The sequence below is a fragment of the Manacus vitellinus genome, unplaced genomic scaffold (genome assembly GCF_001715985.3).
Source record: "Manacus vitellinus isolate BGI_N305 unplaced genomic scaffold, ASM171598v3 scaffold_68_pilon, whole genome shotgun sequence".
NCBI classification, from domain to species: domain Eukaryota; kingdom Metazoa; phylum Chordata; class Aves; order Passeriformes; family Pipridae; genus Manacus; species Manacus vitellinus.
The window spans coordinates 1,168,886-1,193,851 of NW_021940744.1; the positions used below are offsets into that span (position 1 = coordinate 1,168,886).

The following is a 24,966-nucleotide window of genomic DNA, read 5'->3' on the forward strand; positions in this document are numbered from 1 at the left end:
CAGCCATGATCCCCTCAGCCATGATCCCCTCAGCCATGATCCCCTCAGCCATGTCACCCCCTCAGCCATGATCCCCTCAGCCATGTCACCTCCTTAGCCATGTCATCCCCTCAGCCATGGCCGCCCCTCAGCCATGACTCCCCCTCGTTGCTCTGGGCTGTAGTTCAAGGGGTCATATCTAGTTGACCAAAAAATGTCATGCTTAATGCTGGGAACTCTCCCTGGCAGCCTGCCCTGTGTGTGAGGCAACGCCAGCTCCATCTCGCCTCTTCCAGCACCTTGGAACCCCCTGGGAACGGCATTTTCCCAGCTGGATGAGAAATATCCACACACTCTCTTCACAATAAATCCTGTCTTGCCAGGGAAAGTAATTTGAAAACATCCCTGCTGATAAATGAGGGGTATTTGAGGCCCTGTCTGTTTGTTATGTGTTTGTATGTGAGACAGTGCAGCGGGTTCCTGATTCATGGCTGGGCCTGAGAGCTGCTGCAAGATCATCATAAATAATCCACGGACCGGGTGAAGGCTGAGGCTCCATGTTTGCTTCCTGATTTAAAGTGCCAAGGTCACCTGGAAGGCAGCGATACACTTCCCTGTGCAATTTCCCTGTGTACTTCCTCCGGATTCGGAGGCCACTTTGGTCAGGAAATAGGAAACCTGTAGATTATGTTAGATACAGCTCCAGTGTCTTGCCGGTCAAATGTGCATGATATATTGTCATATATTATAATGTTTACCCATTTCTCTATAATTTTTCAAGAATCTCGGTGCAGAAGTGTGTTTCAAAACACTAAAGTTGGGTGTTTCTGAGATTTCAAGCAGAAAGTGCTTCAAAATACTGCAAATAATGGTCTTGTCTCCTCGGAAGCAGGCATTAAAGCTGTAGGTATATTCCTCACCCACACACCTCTCTGAGATACACAGTGCCCACACTGCAACTGAGCCCTCCCCAGCTTCTCACTTTACCTGCAGCAAACAGGACAATCCCGATTTCCCTGAGACATTCTCACTGCCTCCTTTCAGTTTTTAAATCACCAGCCACACCTCAGTCCTGCCTTCCCACTCTCTGCTTGCTTTGTGAATGAAGTTTCTTATCAGGGCCATTGTAATCAGAGGCAAAGCTGGGAGGGAGCAGGAGGTGAAGACAAGAGACAGGAACCATGATCAAATAGCTGGGATGTTCCTTAATTAAGTAAATCTCGGGATTACGCAAGCTGCTGTTCCAGTTTTCTCAGGAAAGGAGATGTCTTTATGAATCACCGTCAGTTTTCATTATCAGCCACCGACTGAGACGTCAGAGAGCAAGAGTAGCATCTTCCCCACAGCACAGTTAGCAGATGAGTGTTCCCAGTTCTCTTCATGTAGACAGGGGAACACGGTTGGGATTTTGGGAAGCATGTCTAAGCCAGGACCTCAGGCAGCATCTCCTTTGGGCCGGTTGCATTCTGATGACCCAAACTCACTCCTGGAAACAAAAAGGGTTTTTTCCTGTGCTCCTTGCTTAGTAATCAACATGAAATTATTTTACATCATTAAAACACCATTGTTCTGGACAACTGTATTTCCTGTGATGATGGAAAAGACTTCTATGACATGCAAATACTTTAATTTCAAATTGCTAGAAACTTTGCAATCCTTCCCAATGAAACTCATGCTAAATCTTAATTGATTTCTGAAGAAGAACACATTCTTGGAAGGGACTAGTGGGATTGAGTTGGAAGGCCTTCTTGCTTTTCATGCCAGTGGCGTGTTCCTCCTAAGCCAGGTGGTTTGTAGGTGTCCCTGACTCTGGTGTGGCTCTTCTGCTGGTCCCTGTCCCCACATGTCTCATCTAAAGGTCCAATGGCTAAAGGAAAGGCTGCATTTGTTAATTCTGGATATTGCGAAGCCTTGATGTCATAACATCAAACTCTGCTTCTGACAAAGCTGTGTTGTGAAAACCACGTGAGAGGGGAAAATATTAGATGTGGTGAGAACAAAATACAGGGCTTGGATTGCTGCACTAAAAATGGAGAAAATGCAGAAAAAATAAGCTAGTCCTAGAAGTAAGAACAAGACCTTTTTCTCTTCACATAAAGACAAATCATTCTACAATATGTCTTTAAATCCAGCATCACAGAGTGTGGCCAGACTAGCACAGGTCAGTGCAGTGCAGCACCTGAGCCAGGGACACCACCAGCCAAGGATCTGGGCCCTGCTTTGGTTTTAAAGAGAAAACTTGTTTCTATGAGTGAACAAAACGCTTTGTGAAACCCAATACAATTTAGTGAATTGTCATTTATTGTGTATATATTTAAATTATATATAGATATGTATTGCAACTGAAGGTTCCTTTTGTTCTCTGTAATTCTCACACCAGTCTACTCATCCATAGCTTTTCCTTGCTGCATTTTGGAGAGGTTTTCCATAATTTATTCTGGTTGCAGAAGTCTTTGTGTAGAACACATTTTGTCTGTGCCTTGGCTCTCAGAGTCCTTAGCAATGACATTTTAATGTTGTTTGGGCTGTGTTGGGATTGATGGTCCACACTGGACTCTTTCCTGTAAACTCTGGCACCTCGTTTGCCATCTGGCTGGCTGATAAGAGCTACTCTGAGCAGGGCACTTCATCTCCTTTCCTTTCCCTGTGGCAAAGCAATGATGATCTTGGATAAATCCTTTACTTAGGAGCAAAGATTGTAGGAAATTTATAAGCACTATGGAGGAGTATTAAAAGACCCAGGTTTAATAGCCATGGCCTTACATTTTGAAGGCAGGTTCTCTATCAAGTCTCTGTTCATCTTTCTTGAACAATGTAAACATCTTTCCCTTCTTCCTTCCCATTCTTCCACCAGAGTCACCTTCCTTGATTTGTGCTGGACAGAAAGCCAGAGCCTGTCTGCCACAACAGGGCTATAAATTATGCCTTGTCTCATTTCCATTAAGCAAATAGAAGTCTCTCTAATTAATTCCATTGGATTAAGTCCACAGAAAATGTACAGAGGATTCCGAGAGAGCTGCTAGTTAATGTCTTAAAAAAACCCCTTCTTCTGAATACCTGTCCTTGAAGGATCAGTCCTGCCATCTCAAAGACAACAGCTTTTGGGATGAAGCCTCGTGTGAGCTCCCAGCTGCAGGTATATCTTGCACAGAGAAGACTGCGACAATCTTTGAAAAATTACAGCTTTTATAACTCTTTCAAGACAATTCTCCCCAGGCAACTGTCAGCAGATCCATCCTGGGCATGGAGATCCTACTTTCTTTATGTTACAAGTTATTTTCCCTTGGCCTGGGACAGTGTTTAACCCAGATGTAACATCAGTTCACGAGTGTGGATGTGTTCAAAGCAGTACCTGTCCTGTCACCATTCTTGGAGCAGACAAATCAAAAGCTGATATTCAGATCTGATCCCCAGCAAATGGAGTGGCACATTCGTGGCTGCCCCATCCCTGGAAGTGTCCAAGGCCAGGTTGGAGCAACCTGCTCCAATGGAAGGTGTCCCTGGCCAGGGGGGTGGCAGGGGGTGGAACGAGATGGGCTTTAAAGTCCCTTCCAACCCAAACCAGTCTGGGATTCTTTGGTTTTAAGGAGACTGGACTAAAGTCTGATCCTTTGGAGTACACATGTTCAAGAGTTTCTGATCAGGCATGAGCTGTTAAAAAATCTCTAGTTTATGGCTTTCCTGTAGAACTTGAAATGTGGTCATTGTTTATTTAGGACCAGGAGCCTAGTTAAAATTAAATGCTTTCCAGCTGTATTAAGTTGTGGTTGCTGGGCAGTGGTATTTGCAAGTATGTTCTACTTGTACATTATAAAAATGCTGATTCTTTCCATACACCTGTAGGTATTTCGTGTTCCATAACGACAATAGTTTCTTTGGCTGAAACATCCTGTCCAGAGGGTTACAATAAAACACTTTGCACTTGAATTGTTTGCCTTCCTGACCCCTCAGCTTTCTGCCAGCTTCTGACTGTGCCTGCAAGTAAGAGCTTTGTACTATTTGTCCTTGAGGTTGCACTTATATGTTTGCTGCCTGTACTGCAGCCTGGGAGCTCCCTATTTGCTCCTCCTTCTTTTTATTTTTCTCCATCTGAAGCTACCTCGTTACTAATGAAAAATCAAAATGTGAAGAAAAATGAGTTAGAAATTTTAAATTATGAGTGTTTCTTCAAATATTAAGAATGATAACACTGTGAAATCTCTTTTACAAGCAAAGCTCTTTTTTCAGCTTTTACAGAAGAGCCCAGTGTCCCTCAATTTTATTTTTTTAATTAATGCTAACATAAAGCTATGAGAACAAAATCTATTTAGGAGTTGGACTGCGCATTTGTAATCTCTGCACAAGCAGAAGGGTAGATTTCTAAAGCTACTTTAACTCTGCTTATATGTTTCAGCCACAATAATGCTATGACTAACTTAATTAGGAAAAAAAAAAGAAGAAAAATCTAGAAAAACCTTTGTGTCCTGTGAAAGGAAAGCTATTGCTGCTGTGAGAATTGCTATTCCTGCTGGCAGGAAGGCAGGAGGTTAATGAGAACCCCTCCTTGAGGGTTGCTTTTCTCAGTTTTCTCATGTGCACAGGAACAAGCCAAAGGTGAGCTACACTGTTTCTTGATGAAGAGCAATGAATTAACTTTAAACTCCATCATTTATTCCATAGAACACAGAAATCTAGTGTAATCGTGTCCTCACTCTGTATTGGCAGTGTCTGAAAAATAACTTTCTGAGACATGGATTCTCTTTGATTCCATCAGTGTCATGTCATAGGACAGAGCAGCACAGGGAAAAGTGTAAGGAGCAATTTGGAGCAAGAGACACTTTTCCTGCATCACCAGTGTCTCCCCTCCAGAATCTGAATTACCCCAAGGCCTTGAGAGGGGACAAAAAGGCTGGAGAGATTTAAAATTCCAGCACTCTGCCCATGGGGACAAACTAAATGCACCAAGAGTCTGTAACATACACTCGGTGTCACGTCCCTGTGCCCTCCTGAGTACTGCACATTCCACTGGAAGGTCATGCCTGTCCCTCTTTGGCCCCATCCCTCTAGCACAGAGTGAGAGCAGCTACAGGCTCGTGTTACCCAGGAGCATTAATTGTGCTGGGTGGAATGCCCAGCTAAGTCCTTTGAATGAATGTATGTGTATGTGTATCCCACAGTGCCATCCTTACAGGCTGGGCATTAACCTACCAGCACAGCCAGGAGAGGCAGTGGAACAACAAACTCAATTTTTATTAAAATGAAACACTCTATTTTGACCCTGGTGTTAAGGACTCAGTTATTGTCATATATAAGATGGAGAGTTTGGAACATGCTGTCTGTGGTGCCAAGCTAATTGCTGTGTGTGTTTTGTTCCAGCTCCAAAGCTCTGCAGCCATCCCTACCAGCAACAGCAAGTTCCTGCTCCTGTCAGTTAAAAGCCTGTTTACCTTTGAACTCAGTGGGAACAAGAACCGGGCCCTTGTGCAACTGTGGGAAATAATTGACTGCAGTAACATTTCCATCAGCCCTGTGAGTTGATTTGAACCAGATTACTCAGGTAATTGCAGCAGGGTTTACTTACAGTTTTACATCCTTAATTACCACCTAAGTCTTCAGCATTAGGAATGATATGTATTTAGGGACAAGAGTAAAAGGCACTAGTGGTTTTCTACAAGCTGTTTCAGACCCAAAAACTCTCATGGCCACTCCAAAAACCAGAGTGTGTATTCAGCTTTTGTGAATTCTAGGAGATACTAGAGCAAACAAAGCAGATGTTCCTTTTATATCAGTCCTGAGGCCTGAAGTTTAAAAAGAAGTCGAGAATGTTGTCTTGCTTTCCCCCAGAACTGATAATCTATCTTCATCTCTTAATTTTTGCCTCCTGTTCATTTATGGTCTGTCTTCTGAATGTCCTTTCTTCACTAATTTTCGTTGCCTGCTTTTATGACTTTTGGCAAACCCCAAGGTGATAAATTACTGACTCTTCATTAGAGAGAACAATCCCCAGTGGCTCTACCTTGTGGTACTTTTATGGGATACCTTATCTTTTCCTTTCACGTCGAAATGAACACATCTGATGTGTTTGATGGGAAAGGGGAAGTGGCATTACCATTTATAAAGTCCAGTTTGAAATCTGTAAGTGAAAGCTGGGTCCCTTTTGGTTTTATAGTCACTCCCTTTTTATGAGTGAATTTATTTGGAATTCTACCATACTTACTTTTCTTGAAGTTTTCCCTGCCGTAATCTCTGATCCCATCACAAAAATGAATGACTGTAGTGTCACAGCAGCTCAGAGAGATTTACAGACCTCATTTTGCAGCTTTAGAAGCTGAGGCTCAAAAAGGCCAAGTCATTGGTTTGAGTCACAAAGGAAGAATGGAGCAAAACTGTGAGTTAAATTTGGAACACCCAGGTCCTGTATACACACTTTCACCCTAAAGCCATTGTTCTGGTGTGATGCAAAGAGCAATGTGACTCATGCACATACATGCACCTTATGAATATGAATGACCCAGGATGATTTTGGGGAGGAAATATCCAGAAAGATGAATTATCATTTGGATAAGATAAAATACTTGAGGTTTTTTAAGTCATCATTGAAGGCTGATGGCCAAAATAACTGGCTGGCTGCAGGTATTGCTGTAGTATCTTCCCATCCTTCCTAGCTACCTCCCTGAAAAATTAAATCCTGGCACTAGGAACTGCATATTTGGGGAAAGAATGGGTAATGGCATGGTCATAGTGAAAAGTTTGGTGGAGGAGATAGAACAAGGAACAGTCTCAAACTTTCCAGGACTTCCCAATTTCAGAATTAAAACCTCCAAACCCAACCCAACCACACAGGCCGAATGAAGGAGATATCATTTGACACCTTGACATCATTCCTGTCAGCAGTAACCCTCCCTTACCCTTCTCCACTCAATCCATCTTTAGCCACAAACTAACTCTCTTGACAAACTTGACTTTGCCAGTCCTGACTCCTCCTTACCTTGGGGCTTGCTTAGCTCATTATTATCCATGGCCATTTTTCCAGTCTCCATTCAAATTCCCAGGCCCACCTCTGGTTCCTCTGCCTGAAAACCCACCTCTGCCCACCACACCTCTTGACACTGACTCCTTGGGAACTCTCTCTGCCTGCTCCAGGCTGCTCCCTCCCTCCCTCCCAGCTGAGGCCAGGGAGCAGCTGGTGGAGCTGGATGTCATTCCTCCCCTGGCAGAGGCTGCAACACTTGCTCTCCTGTCTCAGACCACCGGCACTGTACGTGCAGCTGCTGCTGTGTCCGGAGAACAGGAGTGGGAAACCTATTCCTAGACATGGGAAACACATGTCCTGAGTCTGTGTGGTTGAAGCAATATCTTGGATCATTCACCTGCTGCCTCCTCTTTGTGCTGAGGGGCTGAGCAGATTCCAGGGACTAGGATGGCACTGCAGTGTGCCTTTGGCTGGGTGTTGTGCTTCGCTCTCAGGGCATTGGGGTTTGGTGGTGGACACATGATTGAAATGGCTGAAATACAGAAAATGAGCTAATGGGGAAGAGGCACAAGCTGCAGCTGGACTAACATTCCCTTCAGGAGAAGGGGAAGGGATGACAACAGCTGTCACAAGAAGGGATCCCTTTCTTGCTGCTGTACAAGCAAAGCAGAGATGATCTACAACAGTTTATTGCACAGCCTGTTGGATTACTTGGGATGACTATTCTACAGTCACCTGGAATTCCATTCATAACAAACAAAGGAGGAGTTTTTTCAGGATGATGCTGATCTCCTATGAAAACAGAAATATGACAGACATTTTATGTGCATCCAGTGCCACCCCCTGCCATGAGCAGGGACACCTTCCACTAGCCCAGGGTGCTCCAAGCCCTGTCCAGCCTGGCCTTTGATGAATCTGATGGGTGCATGACAAACTGTTATTCCCTAAATCCATCAGTAATAGGAGACATAGGTTGAAACAGATAAAAGGTAAATTTGAAACTTTAATTGAAGAAAGTACTTCTTTGAATGACATGTAATGAACTTCTGGAATTTGCATCCTGAGGAGGTGATGGAGGCTGATTTGGAATGAGATTACACAGGTACATGAATAGCTACTACAGGGAATAGTCAGAGATGTATCCTCTAATATCCCTAACTCAGGGCAGTAGGAGGGACCACAGGAATTGGATTACGGGCTCTCCTGAAACACCATTTTCTGTTCCCAGTTGTCCATGGGATGGACCACTGGCCTGAGGGCCTATAAATAGGCCTGGGGTTGCTAAATATGTATCTTAGATACTTGGATTTGCTTTAGTTTTGTGTACTACAGTGCCCAATAATCTGTGAGCAGAATACAGTGTCCATAAACAGCAGATAAAACACTCAGGGGTATTGGGAAACTAACTACAGCCAGGCACAAAAATAACCACTTTGAATACATACTGAGGAAGAGTTTACTCCTTCATGGTCCAGCATTTTTGGTATCAAACAGAACTTGTGCCTAAAAGAGACAACCAGCATCGCTGCTCCTGTTTCCTGAGTCCTGTGGAGGTGTGGAAATAAGCAGTTTTGTACTTGCAGAGGTCTCTGGAGGCTGAATTCCAGGGGAATGGTACTGGAATGTAGTCCTTTTTATCTCTCCAGAAGCTGCCCACAGTTAGGGTGGGTGCAGCCTGAATTTTGGGATTTTTTAATAGCCCAACATACTCCTCGTGTTGTCAAACACTCCCAGTACAGCAGTGATTAGCTTTGAACCTGTTCTGATCTATGAGTGACCCAATCTACTGCCAGCACATCACTCATCACAGCAAGTGAGAGATGTGGGGGGACAAAGAACCCCCATTTAAAGACACGAGAGGAGCCAGTTTGTGTAATTTTTTTAATTTGGGCTCAGATTCCTTTCTGGGTCAGTACATTTGCTGCATATTGATTTTCCTGGAGTTACATAAGGCCTAAACCAGCCCTTTGTCACCAAAAGCAGTGCAGCTGTTTCCAGGACCATGAGTCATGCATGTGACTTCTCTTTTTAACTTCCCACTGGCTGTTTAAAAATACACTTTAAATCAGTTCTGCTTTTCAACACCAAAGAGAAATGGCAGTAACTTTTCCCAAGAACTGGAGATTTGGGCCAAACATTAAGTTTGTGCTGAGAAGTTGTGATAAACTCAGATATTGACATGATGTTACAGAATATGGGAGATATATATCTGATTACATCTAAAATTCAGGTTGGAGGTACTGGAATTGTATTATTTAAGATATAGTGAAACAAATTAATGTTAGCAGCAGTGGGGAAAATTGAGAATTTCCAGTTACACTGGCACTTCTTTGGGAATGTGTTCATTTACAGTTAATTAAACATTAAAGCCTATGAAAGTGGGTCTGCTGAAAAAAATAATAAATGCAGGTACAGGGTGAGAGTGAAATTCTCGTCGAAGTATCTTGTGTAATCCCATCTGGATTAGCAAAACAACCACTGCTGATTAAGACCAGCTTTTCCTTGGCCTCTTCCTGTGGTGTTTCAGAGCTGTAACAACCTGGTCTTCATGTACTTGTTTTTGAACCTTATTTTGTTTTGCTCCAACTTTTGTGCCAGGGATCTAACCTCACTGGGATGTGCCTCCAAAGGGAACTCTTTGTGCTCTTCTGGAGTAACATCATGGCATTCCTGGCCTGGGTCCCTGCCATGATCCCAAGATGGAGCAGTCTGTGCTCCCAGCATCTCCCAGGTGCTCCCAGACTGTGGGAGCAGCGGCTTTACAGCACTTTAGATTGGATTTGCTGAAGTCACACCACTAATTTTACAATATTCACATAGCATATTATATTTGTCTGATAAATATGTGAAATCCATATATTTGCACTCATCACCTCTAAGGCTTTTGATCTGCTTTGTGAGCTGAGAGGACAGCATGTATCCTCCTGGCTGCTGTGTCCCAGGTCAAAAACTCAGGGAAGGGTTGCTGAGTGACATCTCCAACGTTTGTGCAGTTCCATTCACCTCACACACTCGCATAAATTTCAACAAATGAGTTATTTTTAGTAAAAAGAATGGCAGAGGCACGATGATGCAAGAAAGGCTGAGACATGACTTGACAGTTCTTTTGTACATTGTGAACCTCTCTGGTTTTGCAGGAAACTCAAAAGCCCGATGCGAGGTTTTTATGATGGATTTTTCCAAGGCAAAAAATCCATGGACTGGCTTCATACCACCAGCACAGTTTAGGTAAATGAATGCATTTAAGAGGACAGATACTAATTTTTACATCAATTTGTACTGACACACCCAGAAATACGTACAAGAACACAAATAGAACTTATTTATATATATGTATGTGTGTGTGTCAAAATTCTATCCCAGCCCAAACCAAGACACTCTGTGAGTTGTACAGAGACATGTGTCAGCTCTTAGGTGGGAGGTATATCCAAGTCACCTTCCTTGGGATAACCCTGTAAGCAACCACATGCACAAGTCAGGGCAGGATCAGGCCCTGGCTCTGTCTTTTATAAAGCAAAGTTGCTGCTTAGCAACTATTTTCTGCCTGGATGAAAGCAGGAACCTTGACAATCATAAACAAATATGTAGGTCCAGGCAGAGGCCAAGTTAAATAAAATGTCCTTTACCCCAACTCTGTCTGCTCCTTTTAATTCATGGTAAAAATTTCCATGAAAAACAAGAGGGAGTGTAGGATGCAGACCTTTAAAGGAGAGGGTTAAAAGAGAAATAAATATGATGCACAGGAAGTTTTCAGCCACTGTAGGAAATAAATAAGACCTCCAGAAGAGATAAAAATAATTTAATTCAGTCTTTTGAAGGCAAAATTTAAAGTGGATTTAAAATTTTCCTTTTTTCCCTCCATAAGTAATAATTACAAATATGTGTTATTTCTTCCATAAAACTTAATGTGAAATGAAGAGGCCAAGGAGTCACTTTGGATATCTTTATTTACAGGTATTTTTGGTCATGTCAGCCAGACATTCTCATGCATTAATGAGAATTAGTGCCCAAGGATGAGCTCCAAAAAGAGAGCCCCTGCCAGCAGCCTACAGAGCTCTTGCATTTGCTCACTGACATCATGTGCTGCCTGGAAAATTGCTAAAAGCCCAATTTCCAGAGGTCTTAGTACCCCTAGGGATGCAGCTGGCACCCAGACACTGCATTTTCAAAGGAAAATCTAATGCAAAGAAAATGAGGTTCCTAAATCTCCGGGTAACTGGATGCTTAATCTATTAAGGTCCTTTTGAAAATCCCATTAGGCATCTAACTCACTTCCCAGCCCGGCTGTAGGGTAAATCCCTAGGGTCTGATCTCTCTGCAGGCATCTCCCTGTATTTTTTGAGTGCAATACACATAATCATGGCCCAATATCCATGTAAAGTAGCATAAAATCTCCCCAAAGGATGAACAAGACAGGCAACCCCACTGTTTTCATCTCCTGATCTAGAAATTTTAGGGCAGACAGACTGACCTTCATGCCTTTTCCAACAAAAAAGGCTTCTGGGTAACATGGGAAAAATACAGAGCCCTGCTTGTATTTTCAAAAGCACCTGAACCTTTTGCTTTTCTTGGAGGCTTAAATACTTCCAAACACCTGGTGCTAAGGATTTAATGGTAAAGAAATCAACTTTGGATGCTGAAATTGTGGCATTGCTTTGAAAATCCAGTCAATAGAATCCCAGAATGGTTTGGGTTGGAAGGGATACTAAATTTATCCAGGGGCAGGGGCATGGGACAGGGACACCTTCCACTAGCCCAGGTTGCTCCAAGCCCCGTCCAACCTGGCCTTGGACACTTCCAGGGATCCAGGGGCAGCCACAGCTTCTCTGGGCAACCTGTGCCAGGGCCTCCCCACCCTCCCAGGGAGGAATATGGAATGGATCAAATTGCTCTACAAATCCAGTAATAAAAAATACAAGGGAAATTGTCTTTTGAAAATTGCTGAATCTTTAGGAGCACAGCAAGAATTTTCCTGTAAAGCAGAAGGGAACAGAAAACATTTGAAGTCCTTAATATAATGATAATGCTTTTAAATTTACACTAAGAACAAATGACACACTCATATGTTTAAGGCTTTTTTACTGTAGAATTTCCACGTTTTGGCCCCCAGGGCTGCTTTTGTACAAACCCATTTTGACACACTCACTAATCTTTGGAGGGCTTTGAGCAAGGAAATTATATGTAAGCCAGAGGCATTCCTGCATAATGCCATCATAAACAAAGTTAAGCAAGACAAAAATATTTTCTGTTTATCTTCCTCTATCAGGTGTTGTAAAAACCTCAATGAATTGGTGCTGTTATTTTTAAGCAGGTTAAGCTGGTTTGTCACTAAGTATTGGGTGGGTTTTGATTAGAGACAGAGCAGTGCTATCAACTGTTTAGGAGACATGGAACACTGACAGACTTCGTGATGGTTCTCTTGATACCACTGCTCTTAAAAGACAAACCTCTAAAAAGTACCTTTTAAAAATAATTCTGGTTAAAAAGAAGTATCTGTTTTCTGGGAAGCATCTCTTGGGTGGGAAATCACAGGGTTGTGTGACAGCCAAGGAGGGTTCCTGGATTGCTGGTGGTTACAAGAGCTTTCATTTTCATAAGGTTTTCCATCGTGAGACTGATGCTACCCTTGAGCCTGAAAATGGCTGGCAAGAGACTTCTGGGTGACTGGAGGAGACTGTCACAGCAGTGCCTGTGGGGAGATGCTGGAGTCACTCAGGCACAGCAAGTCCTTCTCTGAGCCAACTGATCCTTGGCAGGTGGCAAACAGAGCAAAACTGTGAGTAACTACCCTCAGAATGGAAAAGGGAGATGATATCAGTTCACTTGGGTTGCATTTCCATCAGTGTTTATCAAGGGAAAGTACTCCTGGGTGAAGGAGAACATCACATACAGGAGATCACCACCAAAGCTGAACATGGATGAAAATTTAATGGGGCTTGTATATTATAACTGGTGTCTTTCATGACCACCATGGAATACCCAGGGAAGTCATGTGATGGGAAATTAAGTTTACAACCCCAGTCCACATGAGTGGATGGAGCCTCCTCATGTATTATGCTCTAATTGCAATTAAGAGCTCTGTGTACAGGAAGTCTCTTAGCAATTAAATGTTCTGCTTGAGCTTGGGATCAGGAGTGTACTCAGATGTAACTGTTGAGCTGGAGAAGGTCTGTAAGACCAAAAACAATGTGAAAATAAACAAACACACCTTCATGGAAAACAACATAGGATCATAGAGTCATTAAGGTTGGAAAAGGCCTCCAAGACCATGGAGTCCACCCTGTGCCTGATCCCCACCTTGTCACCCAGCCCATAGCACTGAGTGCCACAGCCAGTCACTCCCTGTGCTCATAAACTCTTGTGCAAATACTTCCTGGGAATAAATATAAAAATAGAACACTCAGTTAAGCCCTAAAAGTGTCGCAGTAGCAGGACCTTCCCCTTCAGGCTGGTGACAGAGTCCTCCATGGCAGCCAAGCTCAGACTGAGCTGCTCTGTCTGGCGTGGGAGGTGCATTATCCAGCCTGAAAGCTAAACTTCAGAGGAGCTGCTTACCCTGGATCAGCTTACCCTTCCCAGTGGAGGTCTGGAGGTTTCAATGCTCACCTGCACGCTGCTTATTTTGCCTTAGTGCCTTCATGACTCAGTGGGTCAATAGGCCAAAGCCCAACTACCCCAGCTTCAGGCTGTGACACCTGAACTTTAGGCTGGGAGGAAGAACAAGGTCTTCCTCACGTCAAAGGAGCAATATCTTTCATTTAAACTTCACAAAGAGCTAATAAAGCTCCCCCACCTTTGCACAGAGGAAGCAGGTATCAATCACATCTCCTGAGTGCTGGTGTCTCGGAGAGATGGGAAGCAACTTGCCCAGTTGAGCTGGATCCTTGTTTTAGTCAGCAGGTAACATCCTCAACATAAGAAGATATTGGTTTCAGGTATTAACACTTCACTATACAAAACCTGTCTTCAGCTGAAAAATAGGTTGTTTAATGAGGGAATAAATACAATGAACCCCTTTGAAATGCAAAACGGCTTTTGGTAGTAGCAGAGTAAATATTTAAAGTACTTCTTACTAATCAAACTCAGATGTTCCCTGCCCAAAACTGGATGCACAGCAGTGAATGGGCTCAATACAACAAAGACAAAATATAATTAGTAATAATAATAATCCATGCAGATTCCACCAGAAGGGCACTAAAATACCCTACTCCAGTTCTCTTTGTCTCTGCACAGATGTCTTCTTATTTCTTTGCAGTCCATTGACAGTGACATCGTTCCTCAAGGGAATGACGAGTTATTTCTGTAACATTTCAAAGTTGAAATTTATATTTTAATGTGGCAATAGTATTTAACATACAGCAAGGCACTGAAATAGGGCCTGAAAATGTCAGCTGTTATGAGCAGTGCTTTGTGGAAAGGGATTATTCACTTGTTTGCTTCATTCCAATATTTATAGTTAGAAATGTCACCACTGTGGAGTTCAACCACCTCTCCCATAATTTAGATAATTTTACTTTTTTAGGGATTTGCTCTTATTTCACAGTGATAACAAACACTGCCACTTTCATAAACAGCCATTATCTCTTCCCCTCCACAAATTATTTTCATGGAGCAAAATACATGGAGAATTTGCAAATATGGGACCACAGTTTCAGATGCTTCCTGTTGACTCTTACCTTGTCCCTCTGTGAGGGTGGGGAGGCCCTGGCCCAGGCTGCCCAGAGAAGCTGTGGCTGCCCCTGGATCCCTGGAAGTGTCCAAGGCCAGGTTGGACGGGGCTTGGAGCAGCCTGGGCTGGTGGAAGGTGTCCCTGCCCATGGCAGGGGGTGGCACTGGGTGATCTTCAAGGTCTCTTCCCACCTAAACCATTCTATGAGTCTTTGATATGTCTGAGAGGTTGTGGAGAGCAGGAGTGACCAGGAAAGGTTTGCACCTGCCCAAACCCTGTCTGCCCAATCTCAGCAAAATCTGAAGCAAAGGCCAACTGCTCCCAGTTCCAACAGCTAATGGAAATCTACCCTCCTTCAGTTAAAACTCATTATCCCTCGTCCTATCACTACATGCCCTTGTAAAATGCATATATAAGTGTACATATAAAAATATGTAGAGCTGTAAAACCTGGTGGGGACCTTGAGTCATAATTTTGGTACTCACTTTCTCACCTACAGAAAAGTGGCAAATGCACTGTTTCTGTGGATGGCAGACAGACCAGAGAGCAATTACACTCCCCAGTGTGGAACATCTCACATCAACAAGGCTCACTTTGGTGCTGGGGATTCAGTGGGATTCAGCTCCAGTGGGCTCTGGCACAGACCCTAAATATAGAACATTACATGACCTTAATGTTGCTTTTGAAAATAGACTGCTGATACTGAGACTTACATAAAGAAATACATAAATTTACTGTTCAACATGGTGGATAAATGCCCTGTGGCAAACATTTATTAGAGAAGTAGAATGTAATTAAGGTTACTTAATGCTGGGAAAGTAAACATTACTCGGATTATTTTGTCATTCCTAATCTATTAATCAAATCCATCTCAGTTATATTTCCTTATTCACTGTCTTTACTAATGGAGCCTCATTTTCCCTTTCTTCTAAAAGTAATATTTATGTTCCACGCTTAATGTATTTTATGTTTTAATGAAGAACCTCAGTGTTGAAGTGAACATGGGGTTTTTTCTGTCTTTGAATTTTACACTTATGGGAACTGTTCCACCAAAAAGCAGCTGGGCTTCACACCCAATACACTTTTTCACTTACAAAACCATATCAGTTAACTAGAGAAAGCATTTCATCTGCCTGTAGGGTCAGCAATTTTATTTTCTTTATTGGGGGCAACTAGTCTTAGAGCATGATCACAGGTTGCCCAGAGAAGCTGTGGCTGCCCCTGGATCCCTGGAAGTGTCCCAAGGCCAGGTTGGACAGGGCTTGGAGCAACCTGGGCTGGTGGAAGGTGTCCCTGCCCATGGCAGGGGGTGGGACTGGATGGGCTTTAAGGTCCCTTCCAACCCAAACCATTTGATGATTCTACGATTCTACGACTTAGCAGAAGTCCAGATTCTGGATAGGTTTTCCCTGTCTTTTCTAAATATAAAAGAATGTGCAGGTTTAATAGGTGGTGCTTTGTCATTTCCTAGTGACACCTGCTCCCACTGGGAGGGCCAGCTTCCTTCCAGGGTTGCTGCAGATGCACAGTAATGATCCTTCTAGAGATCAGCGGGGCAGAGTTTTAGATGAGGAGGGGACCAAGGGGTGCCCTTCCTTTCACACTCCCCAGGCAGCAGCAGCTTCAGCCTGGCCTGTGCTGTGGGGAAGCCTCCAGAAAGGGTTTCTGAGCTGGAACCCCAAAGTGCCCAGTCACACCCAGGGCAACAGCACAGAGTAACTCCACTTTTGAGCTGCTGTTCTTCCCTCTGGAAGATCCAGGAGAGCAAAAGCATGTCAGAGACTTCAGGAAGACTGTATGCAGAGCACAGGAAGAGCTCTGGACCCCTGCCAAGGCAGACAAGGGAATTTTATCCCTAGATGAAGTACTGTTTCAAAAGTTTAAAATCCAGGTGACAGCACTGCTGCAGTGCTCCATGGGCACTGACATGCACTCTCCAAGCAGAATCCATAGCAGCTCCCAAAAGCCCTAAGCACAGAGTACAGCATGTGAAGAAATGGCTGTGAAGAAATCCAGGGTGGGAAACCCAGGTGAGATCATAAATGCAAGTATAATAGGGAAAAGATGAAAGTGCTGAGCTGAATGTATGTCCTTATGGTTATAAACAGTCTCTATCACACAAAACATCTTTATTTTGTGTCTTGATTTTAACCTGAGGCTGTAACAGCTACTCTAGCTTTGCTTCATTTGTCAGAATTCATCCTGAAAGCAGTTTTATCAGTTCATCTCTGCTGACTTCACTGGAATTATGTCCTTATCTCTCTCCTTCTCTCTAATAAGAGATTCCTGAATTTTCATTCTCACTTTAAAGACTGGTAGAAATACCATGTTCTCTCTGTTCATGTAAGCAGAGTCCTGCCCTTTTAGGGTCAAATCTAATTTTTGTTAGGTCAACACAGTGTTTTTAATTTATTTCTGTGGGAGCTGATCAGACTTTCATAGGATAAACTAAATTAGGTATCACCTCATAGTATATACTTTGTTAATTTTCAGGAGATGTCATGTGTTTGGGCAGTTTGAAAGGTGAAGTAACATAAACCAGATTTAGTAGATGGAGTAAGAGCTTCTTATGTAAAATCCTTCAAAATGATTTCACATGAAAACAGCCTGGCTCCAGATGATATCCAGGACATGTCAAACAGTTAATGATACACAGTCAGATCTCATATGACACCATGGGAAAGGGGGGGGAAAGGGAAGATAAAAAAGTTACAAATACTTTCAAGGCTGTAGCTGTTGAAGATGTAAGAAACATTAGCACAGTCAGTGGGAAGCATTATCTGTACTGAGCAAGGGTTGTTTTCTGGATGTGCTTGTCTGAAAGAATTCTGCCTCTACGTCTCTCCAGGAAATATTGGATAGTTTATGAGTCTACGAGGCAGCAGTAATTAATTGGAGACACTTAAAACCAAGAAATCCCTGGTGTGAGATAAGGGTTATTCAATTTTTTTGAAAAGAACTCGGTAGGCTTTACATGCCTCTTGAGTGATGACAATTATTCATGACACTACATTTAAGAAACTTAGAGCTTATATGGATATGTGAAAATACCACTAACCTCCTGAGACCCAACTTGTAAGTATAAATTGAAAAATAAACTATTACAGTGTGTAAAGAACGAGAGATGAAGCATTACTGAATATGCAGAAGTATTTTCTGATCACTGACTGCCATAAAAAGAATTACTAAAGTCACTATAGCTCCACTGAACCCATTGAAATATAGAGATTTAAGGGTTCTGATTATGTCTTGGGGCATCATTTGTGGAAGGTTTTTTTTGCATGACCCATTTTCAAATCCATATCCATTTTTATAATGACAGCGATGAGGAGATAACTAAGAGATAAAAAGATTTCTGAGGCAAGCAGGATGTTCTGTGGTACATATAATTTAGTTCTCACGGTCAGAGGACTGAGATACCTAATTATTAATGGCATTAGATGTTGAAAAAACAGATCTGTGACAGGCTGAAGGGGTCAGATTCCAGGGCAAATAAAAAACATGAATGTAGGTTACGAAAGTTTTGGTTGAGTGGAACCAAAATTTTTTTAGTCTTATAGTGACGAAGCAATATAAACTTGCTGGGTCTTTCTGTCAGAGAAAAAGAATTCTGCCTTATTACTACAGCATTCTCTTTCCATTCCTTGAATGCTTTGAGGAGGTTTTGTTACAAAACAGTAAACTCTGAGTAAAGCTGAAAGTATTTAATACACAAGGGTATGAAGTGGCCTCTTACAAAGAAGGTCAAGAGGCTTCATCTGAAGATGAAGGGCAGGCAAATAAAAGGGGAAAAAAATATCTCTGTCTTTGCTTCCCACATAGGTCACTGCACTTACCTGGGGCAGAGCAGACCTTTCTTAGGCAGGCTCTGGGGTAACTGAGTTTAGGTAGCCTGTGATCAGCTTTGACTCTGTGCTTATAAGGTCCAAAGCTTATAAGTACAATATTTTTCTTGTTTCTGACCACATGCACTAACTGAGCTGGGAGACCTCGTGACTGTTATGACAGCACAGTTTAAGAGAGGCATTTGTATTTGGAGAGACATGATAAACCCTTATCCTTTGAACTTCCTCTAGGGATTGTTTAGGAATAATGAAGCAGAGCAAAACCAATTCAGAAATGTGTTTAACAGGAAAACATTGCCCAGTTGGACGTAATGAACTGGACAAAAGGGTTTGAAATTTAACTTGAACATTTACCTAGTGACAAAGTTTTCGGAATGTTTTCATTTCCAAGTGTAGTTAATCTGTAATGTAAATACTATCCATGTGCTTGGGATCTAATGAAGAAGTGTGTATCCAATGGTAAGTACAGTGTACCAGTCCTCCTCTATTTACTGTCCTTTATTCCAGCAGTACCTGGCAAGTAAGTAATTTCTGATACTTTTTTCATCTGTAAAGGCACATAATTTTTACCTGTTTGGGAAATTCTTGTACTGTATCATGAAGATTTCTCTTGTTTTGACTTGTAAACCAGCAAAATCACAGGTTAGCACTAGTTACAACCTGAAGTTGCTATGGGCATCCTGCAGAACACAATGATTTCATTCCATGTAAAGTTCAGTGGTAAAGAATCATTGGTTTGAAGGATGACATTTTATTATTTTTATCTATAAAGTTGTCAGTTCACACTCAGGTTTGCATGGGCTAAAAAACATACAATTTGGGCTAGTCAGGTGGAAATGTCATTTCCATTCTATTCCAGATGGACAAGGATTTCTACTCCCAAATGCTTTAGTAAAAAGGACAAGGACTGAAGAGGTTTGAAGACTGAGCCCTTACTCTCTCTCCATGGCCTCTCAATCAATGTTATATCCAGGCTGTGGCTGGCAGACAGCTCTCAGTGAGTCCTAAGTAATTCCAGCAGGCTGCCTCACTTACAGAATCCCAGACTGGTTTGGGTTGGAAGGGACCTTAAAGCTCATCTCACTTCACCCCTGCCATGGGCAGGGACACCTTCCACTAGCCCAGGTTGCTCCAACCTGGCCTTGGACACTCCCAGGGATCCAGGGGCAGCCACAGCTTCTCTGGGCAACCTGTGCCAGGGCCTCACCACCCTGACAGGGGACAATTCCTTCCCAATATCCCATCTCTCCCTGCCCTCTGGCAGTGGGAAGCCATTCCCTGTGTCCTGTCCCTCCATCCCTTGTCCCCAGTCCCTCTCCAGCTCTCCTGGAGCCCCTTTAGGCCCTGCAGGGGCTCTCAGGTGTCTTCTCTTCTCCAGGTGAACCCCCCCAGCCTCCCAGCCTGGCTCCAGAGCAGAGGGGCTCCAGCCCTTGGAGCATCTCCTTGGCCTCCTCTGGACTCACTCCAACAGGTCCACATCTTTCTTGTGCTGGGATTAGACTTCAGGAGTTAGAGCAATGACAATGTGAGTGGTACCTCAGCTGGTGCCTGGGAGAAAATAGAAGCACAGAGGGGATTGTGTTTTGAAGACAAAGGAGTGTGTTGTAGGAGGCTATTTAAGAAAACAAAGCATAAATCATAACACCTACTTGCATGGTAAGGCAGAAATGCACTCAGTCATGTTATCATGGATAAACAAAGCAAGGAGGTGAAAATAGTAGAAGTGTCTGGCTGAGTAATGAGAGGTTTGGATACATGGACCAACTAGACTGTTTGGGAGCAATGAAAAGAGGTTTCAGAGCAGCTTATTTTTCCTTGCAATCCACAACATGCAGAGAGTGCAAATAATAATGGGAAATGCAAACTGTGCTGCCAGATCTGTTCTTCATTTTTATTCTGCTTCATGTGTTTAGGGAAGGGAACATCTTGCACTTTCCTAGATGCCTCAGCTTCAGTTTCTGTGACAGCTTTTTAACTGCCCTTCCTAAAAAACAATGTAATCTTAGTAGAGGGAGGTGAGCAAGACACAGAGCATTAAAAGCAAAGTACCAGAGCTGAACAGCAGTATAATTATCCGAATTACAAGTGATTTGTAGGCAGTCAGTGTGTGAGCAATAAAGGAGGATGCAAGTGTCACTACAGCAGATCTGACAGCACACACCCACCCTGCCTCCTCCTGCATTCCCATCTGCTTCAGATGTCTGGCTAGCCCAGGGCTTTCTGGGCAGATTTACATCTGGTATGAGCATGCAGAGGTGACGGCCAGCACAGCTGCCTGCAAACATGATATCATTGCATCATCTTCTCTATTTAAGGAAAATCAAGTCATTTAAAAAAAAAAAAAAAATACAAGCCCCAAAGCCCACCTCCAAACTCCAAAACAAAGGAGCACCATAAACAAGTTGTCGAGATAGAATACAAGACACAGTCCCCCTCCCCTCTGGCTCCATCCAAGGATTCTCTCCCCTTTGTTCTCCTCAAGCTCTGGCATATCTAGGCCAGCATTTACTAATTACCAGGAAATGGAAACCAGTTGCTGAAAAGTGATAAAAGAAAATTCTCATGTTTAAACCCTATGTTGATTTGACAGCAGAAAAAAAGCTTACTCAGAAGAACTTTAAGAAAACAAAAAAATAATTGCATTAGTGGATAATTGGAGCTCAAGCTCGGAGCATTATATAATAGCACTTCCCAATCCAGCTGTGTCTCACCCCTTTCCCCATCCCTCCGAGCACAAGACACAGCAATAGTTACCACACCTTAGAAACTTTCTAGACCACACCTTTCTTAGAAACCTTAGAAAGGTGTGGTCTACTGTTGTTGAATTACATCAGATCTTGAACTTGAATCCACAAGTAGTTAGAACATGTCAATGACTACAGCAGAGAGAAAGAAGAAATTAAGTAGAAAAAACCCTGCTGAATGCTTACCCTGAATAATCCCTTTATTTTTTTTTCCATTTTTCGTAGAATCATTTAGACTGGAAAAGACCCTCGAGGTTATTTTCAGGTTAGTAAAAAAGGCTTGCATAAAGGTTTGTTTGGAGAACGGGAAGTAGGTGAGGAGAAGGGGGCTGGCATACCATCAGCTACTAACAGCATGCAGAACATGTGTCTGAAAGGAAGAATTCCTAGTGCTTCAGGCCAAGCCATAAAGGACAGAAAGGTGTCTGGGAGCCTGCAGGCTGCATGTGACTGGCAGAGGTATGCAGCCTCCCCAGCCTGGTCACCAGGTCACATCTGGGCAGGCAGGGTTAGACATTACCACTGCAGGCAAAGCTGGGAGTTCACCTGCATGGACACTTGATAAGTTAAGGCATCTGCTTAACTTTATTTCACCTGGTCTAGAGGAAGGTGTCCCTGCCCGTGATGGGAGGGTGGAATGAGATGAGCTTTAAGGTCCCTTCCAAGTTGCCAGATTCAGCCCAAATACATGAATTAGCATTGTTTGGTTCATGTCTGCTTTCTGAGGTGCTTGTCAACTTATGACATGCTCTGAAAAAAAAGTTGTTTTCCTAGAGCAACTTTTAAAAGCATTCAAAATGAGAAATATTAGGAGCATATTCAGTTTTTCTGAAGGGGGAAAGAAATCCCTGAGTAGTCTGCAGAAGTTATTGTAGTGCTAGTTTTATCAGTAGATTTGCAATAAATCCATGGGCTTATATATGGAAACAGAACTGTGTTAGCATTCTGTGAGGAAAAGGCTATTTTGGTCTGTTCATCCACTAAGGACATAAAGCAGACTGTTCTGGCAGCCTTGACAGCAACTCGGAGTTTTCCTGGATATGTTTAAGAAAAGGGTTTTATAACTGTTCACCATATGGAGGGAGAACATGTGATGCAGCCTAAAGCTATTTCCTTTGAAAGCAGAGCTTTATTCCTGTAATAAAGCCATGGATGGAAAAGCCTGTCGTTAACCTGACAAAACAAGGTATCTGGCACGGTTCAATTACAGCACATTTCACTGGATTAAATTTGCATTTCCCTCTATTATTGCCTGCAGTGGGATATAGGATAACCTTACATTTTAATGGCCCTGTGATTTTTTTGGCTGGGGACCTCTCAAGAAGGCTTTAGGTGGCTCTGAGGAGCTGGTTAGTCCAGAGCCATGTGGGACTCACCACGGGAACAGACACTGGGGTTGTGAGACTATTGCAAGCCTTAGTGGGGTGACAAGGGACAGGGGTCTGGCAAAGTGTTTCAGTGAGACAGTATTTGCTGAGTCCAGCAGACTTTTTTGAACAGAAGGTGTGCTCTGCTGCCCTGGAGCTCTGGCAGCTACTCCAGGCACAGGGATTTTCCAGGCAGAGGGGTTACACTACTGAGTGCAGAATTCCTGATTTCTTTCTGCTGGTGTCCATTAAAGCAATATATAAAGATCAGGCTAGTGCTTTTCATGGAGGAGGCATCAGCTGCCTCTTGTCTTCTCCAAAACTTCCTCCTGTGAGGGACAGCAGAGAGGAACAGGCTTTAACTTCCATCAGAGCAGGAATAGCTCCACTGCAGCTGTTTGCTTTATCCTTGTCCTCTCTGCAGGGAGGAAAACTGCTCTGGGAAGCCTTTCCTCCTCCTTTCTGTCAGAGGCAGCCTGAGTGCAGAGGCTGCAGCACAGGGCAGTATCTTTTCCATGTGTGTGGGGCCTTTTCCTTTCCAGTACAATCCTGGTGTGTGCTCCTTTGTCCCTGGCCTGACCTCCCACCACGGAAGACAAGGCAGTGTTAGAGCAACGTGCACCCACTGGCACTGGTGAACTCTCTATTTTAACCAGGGAGCAGGAGGGAAAACATTCATCAAAGCAAGCACTAAACCAGACTGTTGGAAAGTAGGGTGATTGTTACAGGTTACAACAAGACCAAGACTCTTAGTTGTTGCATGTTCTAGCCAGACCTTTGTGTTTGGTTAAAATAATAGACATTTGTACTTACTTGGAATAAAAGACAATAACCAGAGGTATTTAGCGTGAGCAGGTGTACATGTTGGGGCTTAAATTCAGTGAAGGATGTGAGTAAAAGAATTGTTGCCTTGCTTTTTTGTCCAGGAGTACTATCTTAGTAATTGTGGAACACAGGTCTGCACAAGATGTTGTCCTGAGTAAGAGCAGAGATAATCACTGCCATCATGTAAATAATGCTGCAATGATAGATTTTTTTAATTAACAGTCTTATGGGATAAGAATCATGGCCATAATTTTGAAAGCATTTGCAAGTAAATGTACTGTATGTAACCAAAGTAACCTCTGGAGCACAGCAACGAGGAACAAGGGTTAGGAACTCAATCTGAGGAGATGAGACATGTCCAGAAAAGGTTAATCCTTCTAAAGGGGAATGGTATTCCCATCACCACCTTGGAGAAATCCTAAATGTTGGATCCCCATACATCAGTCAATACATCAGCCCTTGCATCAGACACAGCTATTGCCACAAAGACTCAAGCTGGCTTTCTGCAGTGGGATATACATTTTAATTTATCCGTGGGTTTTTTGGGGGTTTTTGTGGGATTTTTTTTGCTGGCTGAGGGCCTCTGTAAAGGGCTTCAGGTAGAAATTATGAAATAACTGATGGAGCACCAATTCTTCTGATTATTTGCAATGTGATTATTTGCTACGGTTCAATTTTTATTTATAGTCTTACAGTCCTTAATGGACACAGGAGGATTTCAGTGGCAGGAGGTAAAGTGAGTATTTGTGAAATCCGGGGCTACAGTCTAGAACTTTGGAAAAATAAAATCTAAACATGGAGAAAGTATTAAATATTGAGAAAAACAACGCAAAATAGAAAAGAAATATAAAAAAAAGGAAAGGAAACTTTGAAGCTATGCACAGAGCAACACCGGGGCTAGCAAAACAAAGGCTAGTCCTTGATTACTTATGGGTTTAAAATTTAAAAAAAAAAAGTAAAATAAAAAATAAAAACTAATGTTCTATAAACCCAGGGAAGAGAATTTTCAGCAGAGCACGAAAATTTACCGGAGGGGTGTCCCTGGCTCTGCCCCTGCCTCCCTCTCTTCCAAAGCCAGCCTGTTGTTAAATTTTTGTTAAATTGATCCTTGTCATTGGGTGGTTGTGGTTTTGTTTGGGGTTTTTTGTTTGTTTGTGGTTTGCTTGTTTGTTTTAAATGAGAGCTGCAGCATCAAGAGTCAAACCACGTTTCTTTCTGCAGTAAGTGAAAAGAGATGGTGCTGCAGTTCTTGCCTCTGTTACTGTGGGGAGAGTGTGTGTGTGTAAATTGGAGGGCAGAGTGAACCCCCGGGTTTCTTTTTAATGGTTTAATTTATACTTTCAGCTTTGGGGAAAAAGGGATCAGTAAGGGGCGAGGAAGGGGAGTGGTGGTGACTGGTGTTTGTTTGGCTCATGCAGACACTGCAGATAACCCATAATGCTGTGAATCAGCCTCAGCTGGGCCCACTGAACTCAGCCATCAGCCCTGCTTTGCTGAGCTGTGACCCGGGCATTTTTATATATATTTCCATATTATTTATAGTATATATTTAATAGTATATATAATTATATATTACAGTGAGGCA

At 42.9% G+C, this 24,966-nt stretch overlaps 2 long non-coding RNA genes across 2 annotated transcripts; one reads left to right on the forward strand and one right to left on the reverse strand.

Moving 5' to 3' along the window:
• Nucleotides 1–1,164: 1,164 nt before the first annotated feature.
• On the reverse strand, nucleotides 1,165–7,076 carry LOC108641530. Its single transcript, XR_001922060.2, has 2 exons — nucleotides 6,947–7,076; nucleotides 1,165–1,465 (listed from the first exon to the last, which is right to left on the reverse strand). It is a non-coding gene; the product is annotated as an uncharacterized LOC108641530 (long non-coding RNA).
• LOC108641531 lies at nucleotides 3,827–10,235 on the forward strand. Its single transcript, XR_001922061.1, has 3 exons — nucleotides 3,827–3,960; nucleotides 5,335–5,515; nucleotides 10,069–10,235. It is a non-coding gene; the product is annotated as an uncharacterized LOC108641531 (long non-coding RNA).
• The last annotated feature ends 14,731 nt before the right edge of the window (nucleotides 10,236–24,966 follow it).